General features: G+C 50.6%; 1 protein-coding gene and 2 long non-coding RNA genes across 7 annotated transcripts in view; 2 read left to right on the top strand and 1 right to left on the bottom strand.

Annotated features, from left to right (window-relative positions):
• LOC127915300 (CSC1-like protein 2) overlaps nucleotides 1–23,278 on the top strand; it is a 174,249-nt gene that overhangs the window by 127,568 nt on the left and 23,403 nt on the right. The gene's annotated exons all lie outside the window — the stretch shown is intronic.
• LOC127915321 (uncharacterized) overlaps nucleotides 2,073–23,278 on the bottom strand; it is a 48,914-nt gene continuing 27,708 nt past the window's right edge. The window contains exon 3 of the long non-coding RNA XR_008090992.1: nucleotides 2,073–2,112. This is a non-coding gene — a long non-coding RNA (uncharacterized LOC127915321). The remainder of the gene's footprint in view (nucleotides 2,113–23,278) is intronic.
• On the top strand, nucleotides 16,188–19,388 carry LOC127915322 (uncharacterized). Its single transcript, XR_008090993.1, has 5 exons — nucleotides 16,188–16,210; nucleotides 16,434–16,465; nucleotides 16,505–16,536; nucleotides 18,441–18,504; nucleotides 19,005–19,388. It is a non-coding gene; the product is annotated as an uncharacterized LOC127915322 (long non-coding RNA).

The raw sequence follows: 23,278 nt of genomic DNA, 5'->3' as shown, positions 1-23,278 counted from the left end.
CGGCCACTGTAACAAACTGAACTAAACACTCTCTGCTTTCCTTTTTATTTGTTCAGCAACAAAAACTCTGGATTTGCAAAATGTAAAATAGCCTTTTTGGGGGGAAATGGTATTTATTTTTAGGCATGGTTATTTTTAAGTTGGTCTGAAAACTTTAATAATCAATTAACTACTTGTTTCGACATTTAAAAACAAAACAAAGAAGAAGCAACTGTGGCTGGATGGATCATGGAATGTGGATACTGTCCCTCTGTCTTCTGGCCTGTTCTGCCCTGAGCGACTGTAGTGGGACTGCGGCTCCAGACTGAGCCCTAATGGAGCCGCCCTAACATAACTGAAGGCAGAAGGCAGTCCAGAGCCCCTAGTGGAGAGGAGGATGACCCCAGGAAGCAGATATGAAGTGGATATGACAGCCCAACCTCTACCCTGTTTTGTGTCCCACAACTTTGGTTGCAAATTCCCAAAATTGTCCCAGAGTTCACAGGTTTTTCAATAGGCTGGTTAGAAGTTTAATTGGAATGAGGGATTTCTGGGAAAACCTAGGAACTTTGGGAAAGATTCTGTAATTGTGCAGCCTCAGCTTCCTTTCGCGGCTAGGACTCTGTGGGACCGTGTTCTTCGGTAGAGGGAGAGCTTGACCCTTGAACTTTTGGTCTGTGACCTGTAGTTTCCCCCAGGCCTCTCCTCCTGTTACTATGGACGCGTTCAGCAGGGGGCACAACGCTGTTGAACCTTCAGATATAAATATGTAGAACAAATACGTCTCTCTGAAATGTGTAGAATCATGTCAACTCTTTTCTTAACATTTCTATCCACAACGTTCCACAACGTTTGCCTCCTGAATGTGACCCTGGCCCCCTGCTCTAACTGACCCGTCTCTGTGACCCTGGCCCTGCTCTAACTGACCCGTCTCTGTGACCCTGACCCTGCTCTAACTGGCCTGTCTCTGTGACCCTGACCCTGCTCTAACTGACCCGTCTCTGTGACCCTGACCCCTGCTCTGACTGGGCCGTCTCTGTGACCCTGGCCCCCTGCTCTACACTGACCCCTGCTCTGACTGGTCCCGTCTCTGTGACCCTGACCCCTGCTCTAACTGACCCGTCTCTGTGACCCTGACCCCTGCTCTAACTGACCCGTGCCCGTCTCTGTGACCCTGGCCCCTGCTCTGACTGGCCCTTCTCTTTGACCCTGACCCTGTCTAACTGACCCTTCTCTGTGACCCTGGCCTGCCCCGTCTCTGTGACCCTGGCCCCTGTCTCTGACTGGCCTGTCTCTGACCCGTGACCCTGGCCCCCTGCCCGCTGACCCTGGCCCTGCTCAAACTGGCCCGTCTGACCCTGGCCCCTGCTCTGACTGGCCCTTCTGCCCTGGCCCGTGACCCTGGCCCGTCTCTGTGACCCCTGCTCTGACTGGCCCGTCTCTGACCCTGACCCCGTCTCTGACCCTGGCCCTTCTCTGTGACCCTGGCCCGTCTCTGACCCTGACCCGTCTCTGACTGGCCTGTCTCTGTGACCCTGGCCCCCTGCTCTGACTGGCCCCTGCTCTGACTGGCCTGCTCTGTGACCCTGGCCCTTCTCTGACCCTGGCTGCTCTGACCCTGGCCTGACTGGCCTGTCTCTGACCCTGGCCCCTGCTCTGACTGGCCTGTGACCCCTGCTCTGACCCTGACCCCGTCTCTGACCCTGACCCTGCTCTGACTGGCCCGTCTCTGTCCCTGACCCTGACCCTGTCTCTGACTGGCCCTGCCCCGTCTCTGACCCTGCCCCTGCTCTGACTGCCTGACTGCCCCTGCTCTGACTGGCCCGTCTCTCTGACACTGACCCCTGCTCTGACTGCCCCCTGCTCTGACTGGCCCGTCTCTCTGACCTGACCCCTGCCTGACTGGCCCATCTCTGACCCTGACCCCTGCTCTGACTGGCCCGTCTCTGACACTGACCCCTGCTCTGACTGGCCCGTCTCTGACCCTGACCCCCTGCTCTGACCCTGACCCCCTCTCTCTGACCCTGACCCCCTGCTCTGACCCTGACCCTGACCCCCTGCTCTGACCCGTCTCTGGCCCTGACCCCCTCTCTGACCCTGACCCCTGCTCTGACTGGCCCGTCTCTCTGACCCCTGACCCCTGCTCTGACCCTGACCCCAGCTCTGACTGGCCCGTCTCTGTGACCCTGACCCTGCTCTGACCCCTGGCCCTGACTCCGTCTCTGTGACCCTGACCCCCTGCTCTAACTGACCCGTCTCTCTGACCCTGACCCCTGCTCTGACCCTGACCCCTGCTCTGACTGACCCGTCTCTCTGACCCTGACCCCCTGCTCTGACCCTGACCCCTGCTCTGACTGACCCGTCTCTCTGACCCTGACCCCTGCTCTGACCCTGACCCCTGCTCTGACTGGCCTGTCTCTCTGACCCTGACCCCTGCTCTGACCCTGACCCCTGCTCTGACTGGCCTGTCTCTCTGACCCTGACCCCTGCTCTGACCCTGACCCCTGCTCTGACTGACCCGTCTCTCTGACCCTGACCCCTTCTCTGACCCTGACCCTGCTCTGACCCTGACCCCCTTCTCTGACCCTGACCCCCTGCTCTGACCCTGACCCCTGCTCTGACTGACCCGTCTCTCTGACCCTGACCCCTGCTCTGACCCTGACCCCTGCTCTGACCCTGACCCCCTGCTCTGACCCTGACCCCCTGCTCCCCTGACCCTGACCCCCCCTGCTCTGACCCTGACCCCCTGCTCTGACCCTGACCCCTGCTCTGACTGGCTCTGACTGGCCCTGTCTCTGACCCTGACCCCTGCTCTGACCCTGACCCCCCTGCTCTGACCCTGACCCCCCCTGCTCTGACTGGCCTGTCTCTCTGACCCTGACCCCTGCTCTGACTGGCCCGTCTCTGACCCTGACCCCTGCTCTGACTGGCCCGTCTCTCTGACCCTCATCTGACTGACCCCTGCCCTGACTGACTGGCCCTTCTCTGTGTTCTAGCTCCTCTAGTGACCCTCATCTCAAGATAAGCCTCTTTATGTTGGTGTTTACATCACTGTACAGAAGGTTGATTCACTGTCTGTTGGTTGGTTTGAACATTTAATTTTATTTAGGAAAAATAATAATAATCTTTGTAGGATGTAGGAAGGTTTTCTCCTTTCTGCCAACTCTGTAACCTGTGTTCCGGTTTTAGATGGCTTCAGATGGGTTTAGGGATTGTCTTCAATTACGATGTGAATATTGAGACTAGCGTGATGCTGCATCATGTAGAGGTATATATTGTAAACAGTGTTGATGATTTATGGAGCATTGTTACAACGACAACAGTGTCCCAACTGCCACCTGGAGTGCTGTTGGTCCTTCTGTGGCTCAGTTGGTAGAGCATGGCGCTTGTAACGCCAGGGTAGTGGGTTCGATTCCCGGGACCACCCATACGTAGAATGTATGCACACATGACTGTAAGTCGCTTTGGATAAAAGCGTCAGCTAAATGGCATATATTATTATTATTATATTACTGTTGAACCTGGTGGGTTACTATGGTGACATGTACAGAAAACATATCGCGGCTCAGTCAGGACGGAACAGACCGACTGCGCAAAACGTTTGTGTCCTACGTGGAGTCCTATTCCCTGTTTAGTGCACTACTTTTGGGCGGGGCCCATAGGGCTCAGTACTGTAATAGGGAGGACGCGTAAAAATGAGTCTTAATTACTGTAAGACTTGATCAATGTTTTTATTGATATTTTTAGGCGTATTGTGGTTGAACAGAATACTAGCAATTACTACGGAATCAGATTAATCTGGTAAAATCTAAATGGATGATACCAAATCCATATTTTCTTTTATTTTTTATTTTTCATTCTCTTTACTTCAAGTTGTTCTGCAATAATCATGATGTCATGTTGCTCTCTTCAACTCGTTACAATATTCCACTGATAGAACCAATGACCAGCTTAGTTTTCTTACAAAGTGAGGCAGAACCGATTTTTTTTATAGCCTGGTTTAACCTTCAGGGATCTACTACAAAACAGGATCAATTTAATTAGCCAGCTAACTTTGATTAACAAGATATAACTATTGATTGTCTCGTTCGTGAAGAAATCTCACGGTTCGATATGTGTTTTTGTTGAGTCATCTAGACCGTGCCCATTCAGTTAGCTGGCTAACTCATTGATCCTGCTTCGTAGTGTGTACATCTCAGAGCAGGTTTATCCGAGCTATGTGCTATATACTGTTAGATAGAAACAATTAACTTGTGTATAAACTCCTTGGTTCCACATAGTGGATATACAAAAATAAACATTAAAAATATCCTGTTTTCTTATGGGTTCATTTGGGAAGTCAGTCACTGGACTGAACCAATACATGATGAGCATTTATTGTGATGTCACTTCGCGTGTTCAGAAGCCCCCTCCCGAAGAGGAATATGCTTAAACCAAGTAACAAATCTACTGCATAGTACAGATTTGATGTACTATATAGTACTAGTATACACATAATGTACTGTCGGTTTCTGTACAGTAAAACGATGGACAAAGTCCCTATTAAACAACTTACATTTACATTTATTTTAAGGCATTACGTTTTTATCAGGAGTTCTGTAAGAATAGTATAATATATCGTATTATAATAATAATATATACACTGAGTTACAAACATTACAAACACACTGATATTGAGTTGCTGCCCCTCCTCCCTCCTTTACCTCAGAACAGCCATTGGGCTGGATGTTCTTCTTCGTTCAGGGCCATTCTTGATGCACGGGGAAACTGTTCAGTGTGGAAAAAACCCCAGCGCCGTTGCAGTTCTTGACACACTCAAACCGGTGCGCCTGGCGTCTACTACCATAACCCCGTTCAAGGGGCACTTCAAATAGTTTGTCTTGCCCATTCACCCCCTCTGAATGGCACACATACACGATCCATGTGTCAAATGTCTCGAGGCTTAACCTGACTCCTCCCCTTTATCTTTAACCTGACTCCTCCCCTTTATCTTTAACCTGACTCCTCCCCTTTATCTTTAACCTGACTCCTCCCCTTTATCTTTAACCTGACTCCTCCCCTTTATCTTTAACCTGACTCCTCCCCTTTATCTTTAACCCGTCTCCTCCCCCTTTATCTACACTGATTGAAGTGGATTTAACAGGTGGCATCAATAAGGGATCATATCTTTCACCTGGATTCACCTGGTCAGTCTGTGTCATGGAAAGAGCAGGTGTTCTTAATGTTTTGTATATTAGTATTATTATAAATTATATTATTATATTATATCTATTGTATTATTGTCTTATTGTTGTATTTTGCGCTCCTTTTGGCACGGAGCCCTGTGGATAACGGCCTATTTGAACACAGTCAGACATCCATATTGCAACAGCAGCAGGTACAACCATGGCAGACTAGTTACAGGTACAACTAGTTACAGGTACAACCACGGCAGACTAGTTACAGGTACAACTAGTTACAGGTACAACCACGGCAGACTAGTTACAGGTACAACCATGGCAGACTAGTTACAGGTACAACCACGGCAGACTAGTTACAGGTACAACCACGGCAGACTAGTTACAGGTACAAATCCACGGCAGACTAGTTACAGGTACAACCATGGCAGACTAGTTACAGGTACAACCACGGCAGACTAGTTACAGGTACAACTAGTTACAGGTACAACCACGGCAGACTAGTTACAGGTACAACTAGTTACAGGTACAAATCCATGGCAGACTAGTTACAGGTACAACCATGGCAGACTAGTTACAGGTACAACTAGTTACAGGTACAACTAGTTACAGGTACATGACTAGTTACAGGTACAACCATGGCAGACTAGTTACAGGTACAACTAGTTACAGGTACAACTAGTTACAGGTACAACCATGGCAGACTAGTTACAGGTACAACCACGGCAGACTAGTTACAGGTACAACTAGTTACAGGTACAACCACGGCAGACTAGTTACAGGTACAACTAGTTACAGGTACAACCATGGCAGACTAGTTACAGGTACAACCATGGCAGACTAGTTACAGGTACAACTAGTTACAGGTACAACCATGGCAGACTAGTTACAGGTACAACCATGGCAGACTAGTTACAGGTACAACTAGTTACAGGTACAACTAGTTACAGGTACAACCATGGCAGACTAGTTACAGGTACAACCATGGCAGACTAGTTACAGGTACAACCATGGCAGACTAGTTACAGGTACAACCATGGCAGACTAGTTACAGGTACAACTAGTTACAGGTACAACCATTGCAGACTAGTTACAGGTACAACCATTGCAGACTAGTTACAGGTACAACCATGGCAGACTAGTTACAGGTACAACCATGGCAGACTAGTTACAGGTACAACCATTGCAGACTAGTTACAGGTACAACTAGTTACAGGTACAACCATGGCAGACTAGTTACAGGTACAACCATGGCAGACTAGTTACAGGTACAACCATTGCAGACTAGTTACAGGTACAACCATTGCAGACTAGTTACAGGTACAACTAGTTACAGGTACAACCATGGCAGACTAGTTACAGGTACAACCATGGCAGACTAGTTACAGGTACAACCATGGCAGACTAGTTACAGGTACAACCATGCAGACTAGTTACAGGTACAACCATTGCAGACTAGTTACAGGTACAACCACGGCAGACTAGTTACAGGTACAACCATTGCAGACTAGTTACAGGTACAACCACGGCAGACTAGTTACAGGTACAACCACGGCAGACTAGTTACAGGTACAACCATGGCAGACTAGTTACAGGTACAACCATGGCAGACTAGTTACAGGTACAACCATGGCAGACTAGTTACAGGTACAACCATGGCAGACTAGTTACAGGTACAACCATGGCAGACTAGTTACAGGTACAACCACGGCAGACTAGTTACAGGTACAACCACGGCAGACTAGTTACAGGTACAACCACGGCAGACTAGTTACAGGTACAACCATGGCAGACTAGTTGCATTGGCAGACTAGGTACAACCATAGACTAGTTACAGGTACAACCATTGCAGACTAGTTACAGGTACAACCATGGCAGACTAGTTACAGGTACAACCACGGCAGACTAGTTACAGGTACAACCATGGCAGACTAGTTACAGGTACAGCCACGGCAGACTAGTTACAGGTACAACCATGGCAGACTAGTTACAGGTACAACCACGGCAGACTAGTTACAGGTACAACCATGGCAGACTAGTTACAGGTACAACCATGGCAGACTAGTTACAGGTACAACCACGGCAGACTAGTTACAGGTACAACCATGGCAGACTAGTTACAGGTACAACCACGGCAGACTAGTTACAGGTACAACCATGGCAGACTAGTTACAGGTACAACCATTGCAGACTAGTTACAGGTACAACCATGAGACTAGTTACAGGTACAACCACGGCAGACTAGTTACAGGTACAACCATGGCAGACTAGTTACAGGTACAACCACGGCAGACTAGTTACAGGTACAACCATGGCAGACTAGTTACAGGTACAACCACGGCAGACTAGTTACAGGTACAACCATGGCAGACTAGTTACAGGTACAACCATGGCAGACTAGTTACAGGTACAACCATGGCAGACTAGTTACAACAACCACGGCAGACTAGTTACAGGTACAACCACGGCAGACTAGTTACAGGTACAACCATGGCAGACTAGTTACAGGTACAACCATGGCAGACTAGTTACAGGTACAACCACGGCAGACTAGTTACAGGTACAACCACGGCAGACTAGTTACAGGTACAACCACGGCAGACTAGTTACAGGTACAACCATGGCAGACTAGTTACAGGTACAAAGCCACGGCAGACTAGTTACAGGTACAACCACGGCAGACTAGTTATAACAGCCTGTAACTATCAAATGACCAGATATGATTTGACACTGATATATAATGTGAACGATCTGTTTTTTATTTAAAGCTACTCAGTGTTGTAGGTCATATATGCTGTAATTTACCTTTTTGGGGCTATTCTAATTTCCTGTGGACAATAATGAGCTTTTAGGCCAGTGTTCTGAATACACTCGTATTGCTGTGACAGAAACTTGGGTCATATTCATTAGGCACCAAACGGAAGATAATGTACAGGAAAAGACAGGTGGTTTATTCATTACATTTTAGCAACGGAAACCATTTTTTTACCTCCTTAAGAACCAAACGGATTGAAACGGGGGAGGGACCTCCCTGAATTGTCCAATAGAAACTCTAGGTTTTTGTTTTCTTTCTCCGTTGAAAGCGTTTTCCCGTTTGGAGTAAACCGTTTCTGTTGCAAAACGATTGAAACATAATTTTGCCATAATGAATACACCCCTGAACTTGCCCGATTTTAAGAAAAGCAATTGCTTTGTCGTTGCAAAACATTTTTGCTATGGTGTGCACTAATAAATACAACACTATTAATACTGAAATGTGGCCACAGCAACAACAACAACAACATGTCACTGTTCGATTATCCACTAGTCTGTAATGTCCAAACAAGGCGTTGATTTGAAGCTGTTTGACACACACACTCCCCTAACAGTTTGGACTCCATTTGAGCCAGTGTTCTAGAACCTCCCCTAATAGTTTGGACTCCATTTGAGCCAGTGTTCTAGAACCTCCCCTAATAGTTTGGACTCCATTTGAGCCAGTGTTCTAGAACCTCCCTAATAGTTTGGACTCCATTTGAGCCAGTGTTCTAGAACCTCCCTAACAGTTTGGACTCCATTTGAGCCAGTGTTCTAGAACCTCCCCTAATAGTTTGGACTCCATTTGAGCCAGTGTTCTAGAACCTCCCTAATAGTTTGGACTCCATTTGAGCCAGTGTTCTAGAACCTCCCCTAATAGTTTGGACTCCATTTGAGCCAGTGTTCTAGAACCTCCCTAATAGTTTGGACTCCATTTGAGCCAGTGTTCTAGAACCTCCCCTAATAGTTTGACTCCATTTGAGCCAGTGTTCTAGAACCTCCCCTAATAGTTTGACTCCATTTGAACCAGTGTTCTAGAACCTCCCTAACAGTTTGGACTCCATTTGAGCCAGTGTTCTAGAACCTCCCTAATAGTTTGGACTCCATTTGAACCAGTGTTCTAGAACCTCCCTAACAGTTTGGACTCCATTTGAACCAGTGTTCTAGAACCTCCCTAACAGTTTGGACTCCATTTGAGCCAGTGTTCTAGAACCTCCCTAATAGTTTGGACTCCATTTGAACCAGTGTTCTAGAACCTCCCCTAACAGTTTGGACTCCATTTGAGCCAGTGTTCTAGAACCTCCCCTAATAGTTTGGACTCCATTTGAACCAGTGTTCTAGAACCTCCCTAACAGTTTGGACTCATTTGAGCCAGTGTTCTAGAACCTCCCTAATAGTTTGACTCCATTTGAACCAGTGTTCTAGAACCTCCCTAACAGTTTGGACTCCATTTGAACCAGTGTTCTAGAACCTCCCCTAACAGTTTGGACTCCATTTGAGCCAGTGTTCTAGAACCTCCCCTAACAGTTTGGACTCCATTTGAGCCAGTGTTCTAGAACCTCCCTAATAGTTTGGACTCCATTTGAACCAGTGTTCTAGAACCTCCCTAACAGTTTGGACTCCATTTGAGCCAGTGTTCTAGAACCTCCCCTAATAGTTTGGACTCCATTTGAACCAGTGTTCTAGAACCTCCCCTAACAGTTTGGACTCCATTTGAACCAGTGTTCTAGAACCTCCCTAACAGTTTGGACTCCATTTGAGCCAGTGTTCTAGAACCTCCCCTAATAGTTTGGACTCCATTTGAACCAGTGTTCTAGAACCTCCCCTAACAGTTTGGACTCCATTTGAGCCAGTGTTCTAGAACCTCCCCTAATAGTTTGGACTCCATTTGAACCAGTGTTCTAGAACCTCCCTAACAGTTTGGACTCCATTTGAACCAGTGTTCTAGAACCTCCCCTAACAGTTTGGACTCCATTTGAACCAGTGTTCTAGAACCTCCCTAACAGTTTGGACTCCATTTGAGCCAGTGTTCTAGAACCTCCCTAATAGTTTGGACTCCATTTGAACCAGTGTTCTAGAACCTCCCCTAACAGTTTGGACTCCATTTGAGCCAGTGTTCTAGAACCTCCCCTAATAGTTTGGACTCCATTTGAACCAGTGTTCTAGAACCTCCCTAACAGTTTGGACTCCATTTGAACCAGTGTTCTAGAACCTCCCCTAACAGTTTGGACTCCATTTGAGCCAGTGTTCTAGAACCTCCCCTAATAGTTTGGACTCCATTTGAACCAGTGTTCTAGAACCTCCCCTAACAGTTTGGACTCCATTTGAGCCAGTGTTCTAGAACCTCCCCTAATAGTTTGGACTCCATTTGAACCAGTGTTCTAGAACCTCCCTAACAGTTTGGACTCCATTTGAGCCAGTGTTCTAGAACCTCCCCTAATAGTTTGGACTCCATTTGAACCAGTGTTCTAGAACCTCCCTAACAGTTTGGACTCCATTTGAACCAGTGTTCTAGAACCTCCCCTAACAGTTTGGACTCCATTTGAGCCAGTGTTCTAGAACCTCCCTAACAGTTTGGACTCCATTTGAGCCAGTGTTCTAGAACCTCCCCTAATAGTTTGGACTCCATTTGAACCAGTGTTCTAGAACCTCCCCTAACAGTTTGGACTCCATTTGAGCCAGTGTTCTAGAACCTCCCTAATAGTTTGGACTCCATTTGAACCAGTGTTCTAGAACCTCCCTAACAGTTTGGACTCCATTTGAACCAGTGTTCTAGAACCTCCCCTAACAGTTTGGACTCCATTTGAGCCAGTGTTCTAGAACCTCCCCTAATAGTTTGGACTCCATTTGAACCAGTGTTCTAGAACCTCCCTAACAGTTTGGACTCCATTTGAGCCAGTGTTCTAGAACCTCCCTAATAGTTTGACTCCATTTGAACCAGTGTTCTAGAACCTCCCCTAACAGTTTGGACTCCATTTGAACCAGTGTTCTAGAACCTCCCCTAACAGTTTGGACTCCATTTGAACCAGTATTCTAGAACCTCCCCTAACAGTTTGGACTCCATTTGAGCCAGTGTTCTAGAACCTCCCCTAATAGTTTGGACTCCATTTGAACCAGTGTTCTAGAACCTCCCCTAACAGTTTGGACTCCATTTGAGCCAGTGTTCTAGAACCTCCCTAATAGTTTGGACTCCATTTGAACCAGTGTTCTAGAACCTCCCTAACAGTTTGGACTCCATTTGAACCAGTGTTCTAGAACCTCCCTAACAGTTTGGACTCCATTTGAACCAGTATTCTAGAACCTCCCTAACAGTTTGGACTCCATTTGAACCAGTGTTCTAGAACCTCCCCTAACAGTTTGGACTCCATTTGAACCAGTGTTCTAGAACCCCCTAATAGTTTGGACTCCATTTGAACCAGTGTTCTAGAACCTCCCCTAACAGTTTGGACTCCATTTGAACCAGTGTTCTAGAACCTCCCCTAACAGTTTGGACTCCATTTGAGCCAGTGTTCTAGAACCTCCCCTAACAGTTTGACTCCATTTGAACCAGTGTTCTAGAACCTCCCCTAACAGTTTGGACTCCATTTGAACCAGTGTTCTAGAACCTCCCTAACAGTTTGGACTCCATTTGAACCAGTGTTCTAGAACCTCCCCTAACAGTTTGGACTTCATTTGAACCAGTGTTCTAGAACCTCCCCTAACAGTTTGGACTCCATTTGAACCAGTGTTCTAGAACCTCCCCTAACAGTTTGGACTCCATTTGAACCAGTGTTCTAGAACCTCCCCTAACAGTTTGGACTCCATTTGAACCAGTGTTCTAGAACCTCCCCTAACAGTTTGGACTCCATTTGAACCAGTGTTCTAGAACCTCCCTAAACAGTTTGGACTCCATTTGAACCAGTGTTCTAGAACCTCCCCTAAACAGTTTGGACTCCATTTGAACCAGTGTTCTAGAACCTCCCCTAACAGTTTGGACTCCATTTGAACCAGTGTTCTAGAACCTCCCCAAACAGTTTGGACTCCATTTGAACCAGTGTTCTAGAACCTCCCTAAACAGTTTGGACTCCATTTGAACCAGTGTTCTAGAACCTCCCCTAACAGTTTGGACTCTATTTGAACCAGTGTTCTAGAAGTCTTAAGTCATAACTGACTTTCCTCTCAGGAGTGTTTAATACCTATGAAATGTATGATGAATTGTCTTGAAAACTATGAATGTTTCTAGGTAACAGTGTTAACATTGCATATGTCCTTTCCTGAATTAAGTAAAAATTGAACATTTTTCAACCATTTTATCCACTGATGATATTTTCATTTCTATTAAAAGAAAACACACTGAAATGGATCCCCTCTCCCATGAAAGGGTTAGTATGAGATGTTGGCTATAATGCCCTTTTTATTTACCCAGAGTCAGATCAATTCAAATGTATTTCTAAGGCCTTTTTTTTTTTTTTACATCAACAGAAAAACTCCCAAGAAAGGCAGGAACCTGGGAAGAAACCTAGAGAGGAACCAGGCTCTGAGGGGTGACCAGACCTCTACTGGCTGTACTGGGTAGACTAGAGGAACCAGGCTCTGAGGGGTGGCCAGTCCTCTACTGGCTGTACTGGGTAGACCAGAGGAACCAGGCTCTGAGGGGTGGCCAGTCCTCTACTGGCTGTACTGGGTAGACCAGAGGAACCAGGCTCTGAGGGGTGGCCAGTCCTCTACTGGCTGTACTGGGTAGAGAGGAACCAGGCTCTGAGGGGTGGCCAGTCCTCTTCTAGCTGTACTGGGTAGACCAGAGGAACCAGGCTCTGAGGGGTGGCCAGTCCTCTTCTAGCTGTACTGGGTAGACCAGAGGAACCAGGCTCTGAGGGGTGGCCAATCCTCTACTGGCTGTACTGGGTAGACCAGAGGAACCAGGCTCTGAGGGGTGGGCCAGTCCTATTCTGGCTGTACTGGGTAGACCAGAGGAACCAGGCTCTGAGGGGTGGGCCAGTCCTATTCTGGCTGTACTGGGTAGAGAGGAACCAGGCTCTGAGGGGTGGGCCAGTCCTCTTCTAGCTGTACTGGGTAGACCAGAGGAACCAGGCTCTGAGGGGTGGCCAGTCCTCTACTGGCTGTACTGGGTAGACCAGAGGAACCAGGCTCTGAGGGGTGGGCCAGTCCTATTCTGGATGTACTGGGTAGACCAGAGGAACCAGGCTCTGAGGGGTGGGCCAGTCCTATTCTGGCTGTACTGGGTAGACCAGAGGAACCAGGCTCTGAGGGGTGGCCAGTCCTCTACTGGCTGTACTGGGTAGACCAGAGGAACCAGGCTCTGAGGGTGGCCAGTCCTCTTCTAGCTGTACTGGGTAGACCAGAGGAACCAGGCTCTGAGGGGTGGCCAGTCCTCTTCTAGCTGTACTGGGTAGACCAGAGGAACCAGGCTCTGAGGGGTGGCCAGTCCTCTTCTAGCTGTACTGGGTAGACCAGAGGAACCAGAACCAGGCTCCTGGCTGTACTGGGTAGACCAGAGGAACCAGGCTCTGAGGGGTGGGCCAGTCCTATTCTGGCTGTACTGGGTAGACCAGAGGAACCAGGCTCTGAGGGTGGGCCAGTCCTATTCTGGCTGTACTGGGTAGAGAGGAACCAGGCTCTGAGGGGTGGGCCAGTCCTCTTCTAGCTGTACTGGGTAGACTAGAGGAACCAGGCTCTGAGGGGTGGCCAGTCCTCTTCTGGCTGTACTGGGTAGACCAGAGGAACCAGGCTCTGAGGGTGGCCAGTCCTCTGGCTGTACTGGGTAGACCAGAGGAACCAGGCTCTGAGGGGTGGGCCAGTCCTCTTCTGGCTGTGCAGGGTAGAGAGGAACCAGGCTCTGAGGGGTGGCCAGTCCTCTTCTGGCTGTGCCTGGTAGAGAGGAACCAGGCTCTGAGGGGTGGCCAGTCCTCTTCTGGCTGTGCCTGGTAGAGAGGAACCAGGCTCTGAGGGGTGGCCAGTCCTCTTCTGGCTGTGCAGGGTAGAGAGGAGCCAGGCTCTGAGGGGTGGCCAGTCCTCTTCTGGCTGTGCAGGGTAGAGAAGAACCAGGCTCTGAGGGGTGGCCAGTCCTCTTCTGGCTGTGCAGGGTAGAGAGGAACCAGGCTCTGAGGGGCCAGTGGCCAGGCTCTGAGGGTCCTCTTCTGGCTGTGCCTGGTAGAGAGGAAGCAGGCTCTGAGGGGTGGCCAGTCCTCTTCTGGCTGTGCCGGGTAGAGAGGAACCAGGCTCTGAGGGGTGGCCAGTCCTCTTCTGGCTGTGCAGGGTAGAGAGGAGCCAGGCTCTGAGGGGTGGCCAGTCCTCTTCTGGCTGTGCAGGGTAGAGAAGAACCAGGCTCTGAGGGGTGGCCAGTCCTCTTCTGGCTGTGCCGGGTAGAGAGGAACCAGGCTCTGAGGGGTGGCCAGTCCTCTTCTGGCTGTACTGGGTAGACCAGAGGAACCAGGCTCTGAGGGGTGGGCCAGTCCTCTTCTGGCTGTGCAGGGTAGAGAGGAGCCAGGCTCTGAGGGGTGGCCAGTCCTCTTCTGGCTGTGCCGGGTAGAGAGGAACCAGGCTCTGAGGGGTGGCCAGTCCTCTTCTGGCTGTGCCTGGTAGAGGAAGCAGGCTCTGAGGGGTGGCCAGTCCTCTTCTGGCTGTGCCGGGTAGAGAGGAACCAGGCTCTGAGGGTGGCCAGTCCTCTCTGGCTGTGCAGGGTAGAGAGGAGCCAGGCTCTGAGGGGTGGCCAGTCCTCTTCTGGCTGTGCAGGGTAGAGAAGAACCAGGCTCTGAGGGGTGGCCAGTCCTCTTCTGGCTGTGCCGGGTAGAGAGGAACCAGGCTCTGAGGGGTGGCCAGTCCTCTTCTGGCTGTGCCTGGTAGAGAGGAAGCAGGCTCTGAGGGGTGGCCAGTCCTCTTCTGGCTGTGCCGGGTAGAGAGAACCAGGCTCTGAGGGGTGGCCAGTCCTCTTCTGGCTGTGCAGGGTGAGAGGAGCCAGGCTCTGAGGGGTGGCCAGTCCTCTTCTGGCTGTGCAGGGTAGAGAAGAACCAGGCTCTGAGGGGTGGCCAGTCCTCTTCTGGCTGTGCCGGGTAGAGAGGAACCAGGCTCTGAGGGGTGGCCAGTCCTCTTCTGGCTGTACCGGGTGGAGATTATAAGAGTATGTGGACATTTAAGGCCAGATTGTTCTTCAAGATGTTCAAACGTTCATAGATGACCAGCAGGGTCAAATAATAATCCCAGTGATTGTAGAGGGTGCAGCAAGTCAGCACCTCAGGAGTAAATGTCAGTTGGCTTTTCATTGTTGAGCATTCAAAGCGAGACACTTGCAGTTCACCCAGGACACCAGATACCTATCCCCCCGGCACATAGACAGCAGCATAGATACTGGAGGCTGAGACGGGGTGTCGGGGGAAACTGGACCTGTCCAACGATACCCCCGGACATGGCCAACCAGGCAGGATAGAACCACACCCACTTTGCCAAAGCACAGCCCCCACAGCACTAGAGGGATATCAACAGACCACCAACTTACTACCCTGAGACAAGGTTGAGCACAGCCCCCACACCACTAGAGGGATATCAACAGACCACCAACTTACTACCCTGAGACAAGGTTGAGCACAGCCCCCACACCACTAGAGGGATATCAACAGACCACCAACTTACTACCCTGAGACAAGGCTGAGTATAGCCCCCACACCATTAGAGGGATATCAACAGACCACCAACTTACTACCCTGAGACAAGGCTGAGCACAGCCCCCACACCATTAGAGGGATATCAACAGACCGCCAACTTACTACCCTGTGACAAGGCTGAGTATAGCCCCCACACCACTAGAGGGATATCAACAGACCGTCAACTTACTACCCTGAGACAAGGCTGAGCACAGCCCCCACACCACTAGAGGGATATCAACAGACCGCCAACTTACTACCCTGTGACAAGGCTGAGTATAGCCCCCACACCACTAGAGGGATATCAACAGACCGTCAACTTACTACCCTGAGACAAGGCTGAGCACAGCCCCCACACCACTAGAGGGATATCAACAGACCGCCAACTTACTACCCTGAGACAAGGCTGAGTACAGCCCACGAAGATCTCCTCCACCGTAGGAGCACAAGGGAGCACAAAACCGGACAGGAAGATCACGACGGGTTGAGTCATTGACAAGTGAAAAATTCCTGGCACATGATGCACCCCTCCTAGGGAGGGCATGCAAGAGCACTAGTAAGCCAGCCCCCATACTACGGTCAGAGGCAGCAGGTAGCCTAGTGGTTAGAGTGTAGGGATGGCAGGTAGCCTAGTGGCTAGAGTGTAGGGACGGCAGGTAGCCTAGTGGTTAGAGTGTAGGGGCGGCAGGTAGCCTAGCGGTTAGAGTGTAGGGCGGCAGGTAGCCTAGCGGTTAGAGCGTAGGGGCGGCAGGTAGCCTAGTGGTTAGAGTGTAGGGACGGCAGGTAGCCTAGTGGTTAGAGTGTAGGGGTGGCAGGTAGCCTAGTGGTTAGAGTGTAGGGAGGGCAGGTAGCCTAGTGGTTAGAGTGTAGGGATGGCAGGTAGCCTAGTGGTTAGAGTGCCTAGGGACGGGGAGGCAGGTAGCCTAGTGGTTAGAGTGTAGGGATGGCAGGTAGCCTAGTGGTTAGAGTGTAGGGACGGCAGGTAGCCTAGTGGTTAGAGTGTAGGATGGCAGGTAGCCTAGTGGTTAAAGGCAGGTGCCTAGGGACCTGCAGGTAGCCTAGTGGTTAGAGTGTAGGGGTAGCCTAGTGGTTAGAGGGGAGGCAGGTAGCCCAGTGGTTAGAGGGAGGCAGGCAGCCTAGTGGTTAGAGGGGTGGCAGGTAGCCTAGCGGTTAGAGGTAGGGGCCTAGTGGTTAGAGGGGAGGCAGGTACCCTAGTGGTTAGAGGGGAGGCAGGTAGCCTAGTGGTTAGAGGGGGAGGCAGGTAGCCTAGTGGTTAGAGGGGAGGCAGGTAGCCTAGTGGTTAGAGGGGCAGGTAGCCTAGTGGTTAGAGGGGAGGCAGGTAGCCTAGTGGTTAGAGGGGAGGCAGGTAGCCTAGTGCTTAGAGGGGTGGCAGGTAGCCTAGTGGTTAGAGGGGTGGCAGGTAGCCTAGTGGTTAGAGGGGAGGCAGGTAGCCTAGTGGTTAGAGGAGGCAGGTAGCCTAGTGGTTAGAGGGGAGGCAGGTAGCCTAGTGGTTAGAGGGAGGCAGGTAGCCTAGTGGTTAGAGGGGAGGCAGGTAGCCTAGTGGTTAGAGGGGAGGCAGGTAGCCTAGTGGTTAGAGGGGAGGCAGGTAGCCTAGTGGTTAGAGGAGGCAGGTAGCCTAGTGGTTAGAGGGGTGGCAGGTAGCCTAGTGGTTAGAGGGGAGGCAGGTAGCCTAGTGGTTAGAGGGGAGGCAGGTAGCCTAGTGGTTAGAGGGGGATGGCAGGTAGCCTAGTGGTTAGAGGGGGACGGCAGGTAGCCTAGTGGTTAGAGGGGAGGCAGGTAGCCTAGTGGTTAGAGGGGAGGCAGGTAGCCTAGTGGTTAGAGGGGTGGCAGGTAGCCTAGTGGTTAGAGGGGTGGCAGGTAGCCTAGTGGTTAGAGGGGAGGCAGGTAGCCTAGTGGTTAGAGGGGAGGCAGGTAGCCTAGTGGTTAGAGGGGAGGCAGGTAGCCTAGTGGTTAGAGGGGAGGCAGGTAGCCTAGTGGTTAGAGGGGAGGCAGGTAGCCTAGCGGTTAGAGTGTAGGGGCCTAGTGGTTAGAGGGGAGGCAGGTAGCCTAGTGGTTAGAGGGGAGGCAGGTAGCCTAGTGGTTAGAGGGGAGGGGAGGCAGGTAGCCTAGTGGTTAGAGGGGAGGCAGGTAGCCTAGTGGTTAGAGTGTAGGGGCCTAGTGGTTAGAGGGGAGGCAGGTAGCCTAGTGGTTAGAGGGGAGGCAGGTAGCCTAGTGGTTAGAGGGGTGGCAGGTAGCCTAGCGGTTAGAGTGTAGGGGCCTAGTGGTTAGAGGGGAGGCAGGTACCCTAGTGGTTAGAGGAGGCAGGTAGCCTAGTGGTTAGAGGGGAGGCAGGTAGCCTAGTGGTTAGAGGGAGGCAGGTAGCCTAGTGGTTAGAGGGTGGCAGGTAGCCTAGTGGTTAGAGGGGAGGCAGGTAGCCTAGTGGTTAGAGGGGAGGCAGGTAGCCTAGTGGTTAGAGGGAGGCAGGTAGCCTAGTGGTTAGAGGGGAGGCAGGTAGCCTAGTGGTTAGAGGGGAGGCAGGTAGCCTAGTGGTTAGAGGGGGTGGCAGGTAGCCTAGTGGTTAGAGGAGGCAGGTAGCCTAGTGGTTAGAGGGGGATGGCAGGTAGCCTAGTGGTTAGAGGGTAGGCAGGTAGCCTAGTGGTTAAAGGTAGGGACGGCAGGTAGCCTAGTGGTTAGAGTGTAGGGGCCTAGTGGTTAGAGGGGAGGCAGGTAGCCTAGTGGTTAGAGGGAGGCAGGTAGCCTAGTGGTTAGAGGGGTGGCAGGTAGCCTAGTGGTTAGAGTGTAGGGGCCTAGTGGTTAGAGGGGAGGCAGGTAGCCTAGTGGTTAGAGGAGGCAGGTAGCCTAGTGGTTAGAGTGTAGGGATGGCAGGTAGCCTAGTGGTTAGAGTGTAGGGATGGCAGGTAGCCTAGTGGTTAGAGTGTAGGGGCCTAGTGGTTAGAGGGAGGCAGGTAGCCTAGTGGTTAGAGGGAGGCAGGTAGCCTAGTGGTTAGAGGGGAGGCAGGTAGCCTAGTGGTGAGAGGGGGGGCAGGTAGCCTAGTGGTTAGAGGAGGCAGGTAGCCTAGTGGTTAGAGGGGAGGCAGGTAGCCTAGTGGTTAGAGGGAGGCAGGTAGCCTAGTGGTTAGAGGGGAGGCAGGTAGCCTAGTGGTTAGAGGGGAGGCAGGTAGCCTAGTGGTTAGAGTGTAGGGATGGCAGGTAGCCTAGTGGTTAAAGTGTAGGGACGGCAGGTAGCCTAGTGGTTAGAGTGTAGGGGCCTAGTGGTTAGAGGGAGGCAGGTAGCCTAGTGGTTAGAGGGGAGGCAGGTAGCCTAGTGGTTAGAGGGGTGGCAGGTAGCCTAGCGGTTAGAGTGTAGGGGCCTAGTGGTTAGAGGGGAGGCAGGTAGCCTAGTGGTTAGAGGGGGCAGGTAGCCTAGTGGTTAGAGTGTAGGGATGGCAGGTAGCCTAGTGGTTAGAGTGTAGGGATGGCAGGTAGCCTAGTGGTTAGAGTGTAGGGGCCTAGTGGTTAGAGGGGAGGCAGGTAGCCTAGTGGTTAGAGGGGAGGCAGGTAGCCTAGTGGTTAGAGGGGAGGCAGGTAGCCTAGTGGTTAGAGGGGTGGCAGGTAGCCTAGTGGTTAGAGGGGAGGCAGGTAGCCTAGTGGTTAGAGGGGAGGCAGGTAGCCTAGTGGTTAGAGGGGAGGCAGGTAGCCTAGTGGTTAGAGGGGTGGCAGGTAGCCTAGTGGTTAGAGGGGAGGCAGGTAGCCTAGTGGTTAGAGGGGAGGCAGGTAGCCTAGTGGTTAGAGGGGAGGCAGGTAGCCTAGTGGTTAGAGGAGGCAGGTAGCCTAGTGGTTAGAGGGGAGGCAGGTAGCCTAGCGGTTAGAGTGTAGGGGCCTAGTGGTTAGAGGGGAGGCAGGTAGCCTAGTGGTTAGAGGGGAGGCAGGTAGCCTAGTGGTTAGAGGAGGGGAGGCAGGTAGCCTAGTGGTTAGAGGGGAGGCAGGTAGCCTAGTGGTTAGAGGGGAGGCAGGTAGCCTAGTGGTTAGAGTGTAGGGGCCTAGTGGTTAGAGGGGAGGCAGGTAGCCTAGTGGTTAGAGGGGAGGCAGGTAGCCTAGTGGTTAGAGGGAGGCAGGTAGCCTAGTGGTTAGAGGGGAGGCAGGTAGCCTAGTGGTTAGAGGGGAGGCAGGTAGCCTAGTGGTTAGAGGGGAGGCAGGTAGCCTAGTGGTTAGAGGGGAGGCAGGTAGCCTAGTGGTTAGAGGGGAGGCAGGTAGCCTAGTGGTTAGAGGAGGGCAGGTAGCCTTTTGGTTAGAGGAGGGCAGGTAGCCTAGTGGTTAGAGGGGAGGCAGGTAGCCTAGTGGTTAGAGGGGAGGCAGGTAGCCTAGTGGTTAGAGGGGAGGCAGGTAGCCTAGTGGTTAGAGGAGGCAGGTAGCCTAGTGGTTAGAGGGGAGGCAGGTAGCCTAGTGGTTAGAGGGGAGGCAGGTAGCCTAGTGGTTAGAGGGGAGGCAGGTAGCCTAGCGGTTAGAGGGGAGGCAGGTAGCCTAGCGGTTAGAGGGGAGGCAGGTAGCCTAGCGGTTAGAGGGGAGGCAGGTAGCCTAGTGGTTAGAGGGGAGGCAGGTAGCCTAGTGGTTAGAGGGGAGGCAGGTAGCCTAGCGGTTAGAGTGTTGGACCAAAAAGTTGCAAGATCGAATCCCTGGGCTGACAAGGTAAAAAAAAAAGGTGTTGTTTTGTCCTTGAACAAGACGGTTAACCCACTGTTCCTCGGCCGTCATTGAACATAAGAATTTGTTCTTAATAAATTAAAACGTTCAATAAATAAAGAGGCGGAGAATCAGCGTGAAGAGAGCGGAGCCGGCCAGGCAGAGACCGCAACGACGGTTCGTCACTCCAGTGCCATGCTGTTCACCTTCACAACTCTGGGCCAGACTACACTCAATCATAGGACCTACTGAAGAGACGAGTCTTCAGTAAAGACTTAAAGGTGGAAACCGAGTCTCACGTGGATAGGCAGACCCTTCCATAAAAATAGAGCTCTATAGGAGAAAGCCCCTTAGAAATTCTAGGGACAATTAGGAGTCCTGCGTCTTGTGACCGTAGCGTACGTGTAGGTATGTACGGCAGGACCAAATCAGAGAGATAGGTAGGTAGTCCATGTAATGCTTTGTAGGTTAGCAGTAAAACCTTGACATCAGCCCTAGCCTTAACAGGAAGCCAGTGTAGAGAGGCCAGTGCAGCTCATCCAGGATGGGACATCAATGCGAGCAGTGGCAAGAAGGTTTGCTGTGTCTGTCAGCGTAGTGTCCAGAGCATGGAGGCACTAACAGGAGACAGGCCAGTACATCAGGAGACGTGGAGGAGGCCGTAGGAGGGCAACAACCCAGCAGCAGGACCGCTACCTCCGCCTTTGTGCAAGGAGGAGCACTGCCAGAGCCCTGCAAAATGACCTCCAGCAGGCCAAAAATGTGCATGTGTCTGCTCAAACGGTCAGAAACAGACTCCATGAGGGTGGTATGAGGGCCTGATGTCCACAGGTGGGGGTTGTGCTTACAGCCCAACACCGTGCAGGACGTTTGGCAATTGCCAGAGAACACCAAGATTGGCAAATTCGCCACTGGCGTCCTGTGCCTCTCCACAGATGAAAGCAGGTTCACACTGAGCACGTGACAGAGTCTGGAGACGTCGTGGAGAACGTTCTGCTGCCTGCAACATCCTCCAGCATGACCAGTTTGGCGGTGGGTCAGTCATGGTGTGGGGTGGCATTTCTTTGGGGGGCCGCACAGCCCTCCATGTGCTCGCCAGAGGTAGCCTGACTGCCATTAGGTACCGAGATGAGATCCTCAGACCCCTTGTGAGACCATATGCTGGTGCGTTTGGCCCTGGGTTCCTCCTAATGCAAGACAATGCTAGACCTCATGTGGCTGGAGTGTGTCAGCAGTTTCTGCAAGAGGAAGGCATTGATGCTATGGACTGGCCCGCCCGTTCCCCAGACCTGAATCCAATTGAGCACATCTGGGACATCATGTCTCGCTCCATCCACCAACGCCACGTTGCATCACAGACTATCCAATAGTTGGTGGATGCTTTAGTCCAGGTCTGGGAGGAGATCCCTCAGGAGACCATCCGCCACCTCATCGGGAGCAGGCCCAGGCATTGTAGGGAGGTCATACAGGCACGTGGAGGCCACACACACTACTGAGCCTCATTTTGACTTGTTTTAAGGACATTACATCAAAGTTGGATCAGCCTGTAGTGTGGTTTTCCACTTTAATTTAGAGTGTGACTCAAAATCCAGACCTCCATGGGTTGATACATTTGATTTCCATTGATAATTTGTGTGATTTTGTTGTCAGCACATTCAATTATGTAAAGAAAAAAGTATTTAATAAGGATATTTCATTAATTCAGATCTAGGATGTGTTATTTTAGTGTTCCCTTAATTTTTTTGAGCAGTGTATATGGTGAAAACAATAGTGGTCCTAAAACAGAACCTTGAGGAACACTGAAACTATTGCTATTGATTTGTCAGAGGACAAACCATCCACAGAGACAAACTGATATCTTACCCACAGATAAGATCTAAACCAGGCAAGAACATGTCCGTGTAGACCAGTTAGGGTTTCCAATCTCTCCAAAAGAATGTGGTGATCGATTGTGTCAATGGAGGCAATAAGGTCTAGGAGCACGAGGACAGATGCAGGGCCTCGGTCTGACGCCATTAAATGTAATTTACCGCCTTCACGAGTGCAGTCTCGGTGCTATGATGGGGTCGGTGCTATGATGGGGTCTAAAACCAGACTGAAGCGTTTCCTATACATTATTTGTCTTCAGAAAGGCAGTGAGATGCTGCGCAACAGATTTTTCAAAACATTTTAGGAGAGTAATGGGAGATTCGATATAAGGTCAAGGTTTGGCTTTTTTCAGGTAAAGCTTTATTACTGCCACTTTTAGTGAGTTTGGTACACATCCGGTGGATAGAGAGCCGTTTATTATGTTCAACATAGGAGGGCCAAGCACAGGAAGTAGCTATTTCAGTAGTTTAGTTGGAATTGAGAATGTTCCTTTTAGTTAGCTTTGCAACAGTATCAACAATACATTTTGTATTGTTTTTTATTCTCCTCTAATAGGAAAGTAGGCTGATCGAGCAGCAGTGAGGGCTCTACGATATTGCACGGGATTTTCCAAGCTAGCCATTTCCGTTCCAATTTTCTGAAGCTTGCCTCGGGTCTCTGGTATCTTCTGTATACCAGGGAGCTAATTTCCTGTGACCAAAGTGTTACACAAGGTTACATTTAGATCCCCAGTTAGGTGGTTAACTGATTTTCGTACTCCGATGTCCTTGGTAAGGTGGATGGAGTCTGGTAAGGCATTTGCAGCCTTGTGCAAACATTGCTTCACTGACACGCGTTCAATGCATCGAATGGGGTTGGAGTCGACGGAAAATAAACCTGTTACCAAATATAACAATGTCCATTTCATAAGTATTCTAATAAAGTGTGTACAAAAAACCACAATGAGGACATGACCTATCAAGTAAGTTTTCATAAATCGTTGGGTACAGTGCAATTAAAAACGTCGTCAGAGTAGACTGAAGTGGTGGCGTTAGTTCATGTTCACATTTACAACATGCGCGGAATTTCATTATTAAGACCTTTTGGGTAATAATGTCTGGTGGGTGAAAATCCCCAAACATTTAGCTCATTTATATCACCGTT

Source organism: Oncorhynchus keta, chromosome 3 (assembly GCF_023373465.1).
Source record: "Oncorhynchus keta strain PuntledgeMale-10-30-2019 chromosome 3, Oket_V2, whole genome shotgun sequence".
NCBI classification, from domain to species: Eukaryota; Metazoa; Chordata; class Actinopteri; order Salmoniformes; family Salmonidae; genus Oncorhynchus; species Oncorhynchus keta.
This window is presented reverse-complemented; position numbering and strand designations above follow the sequence as displayed.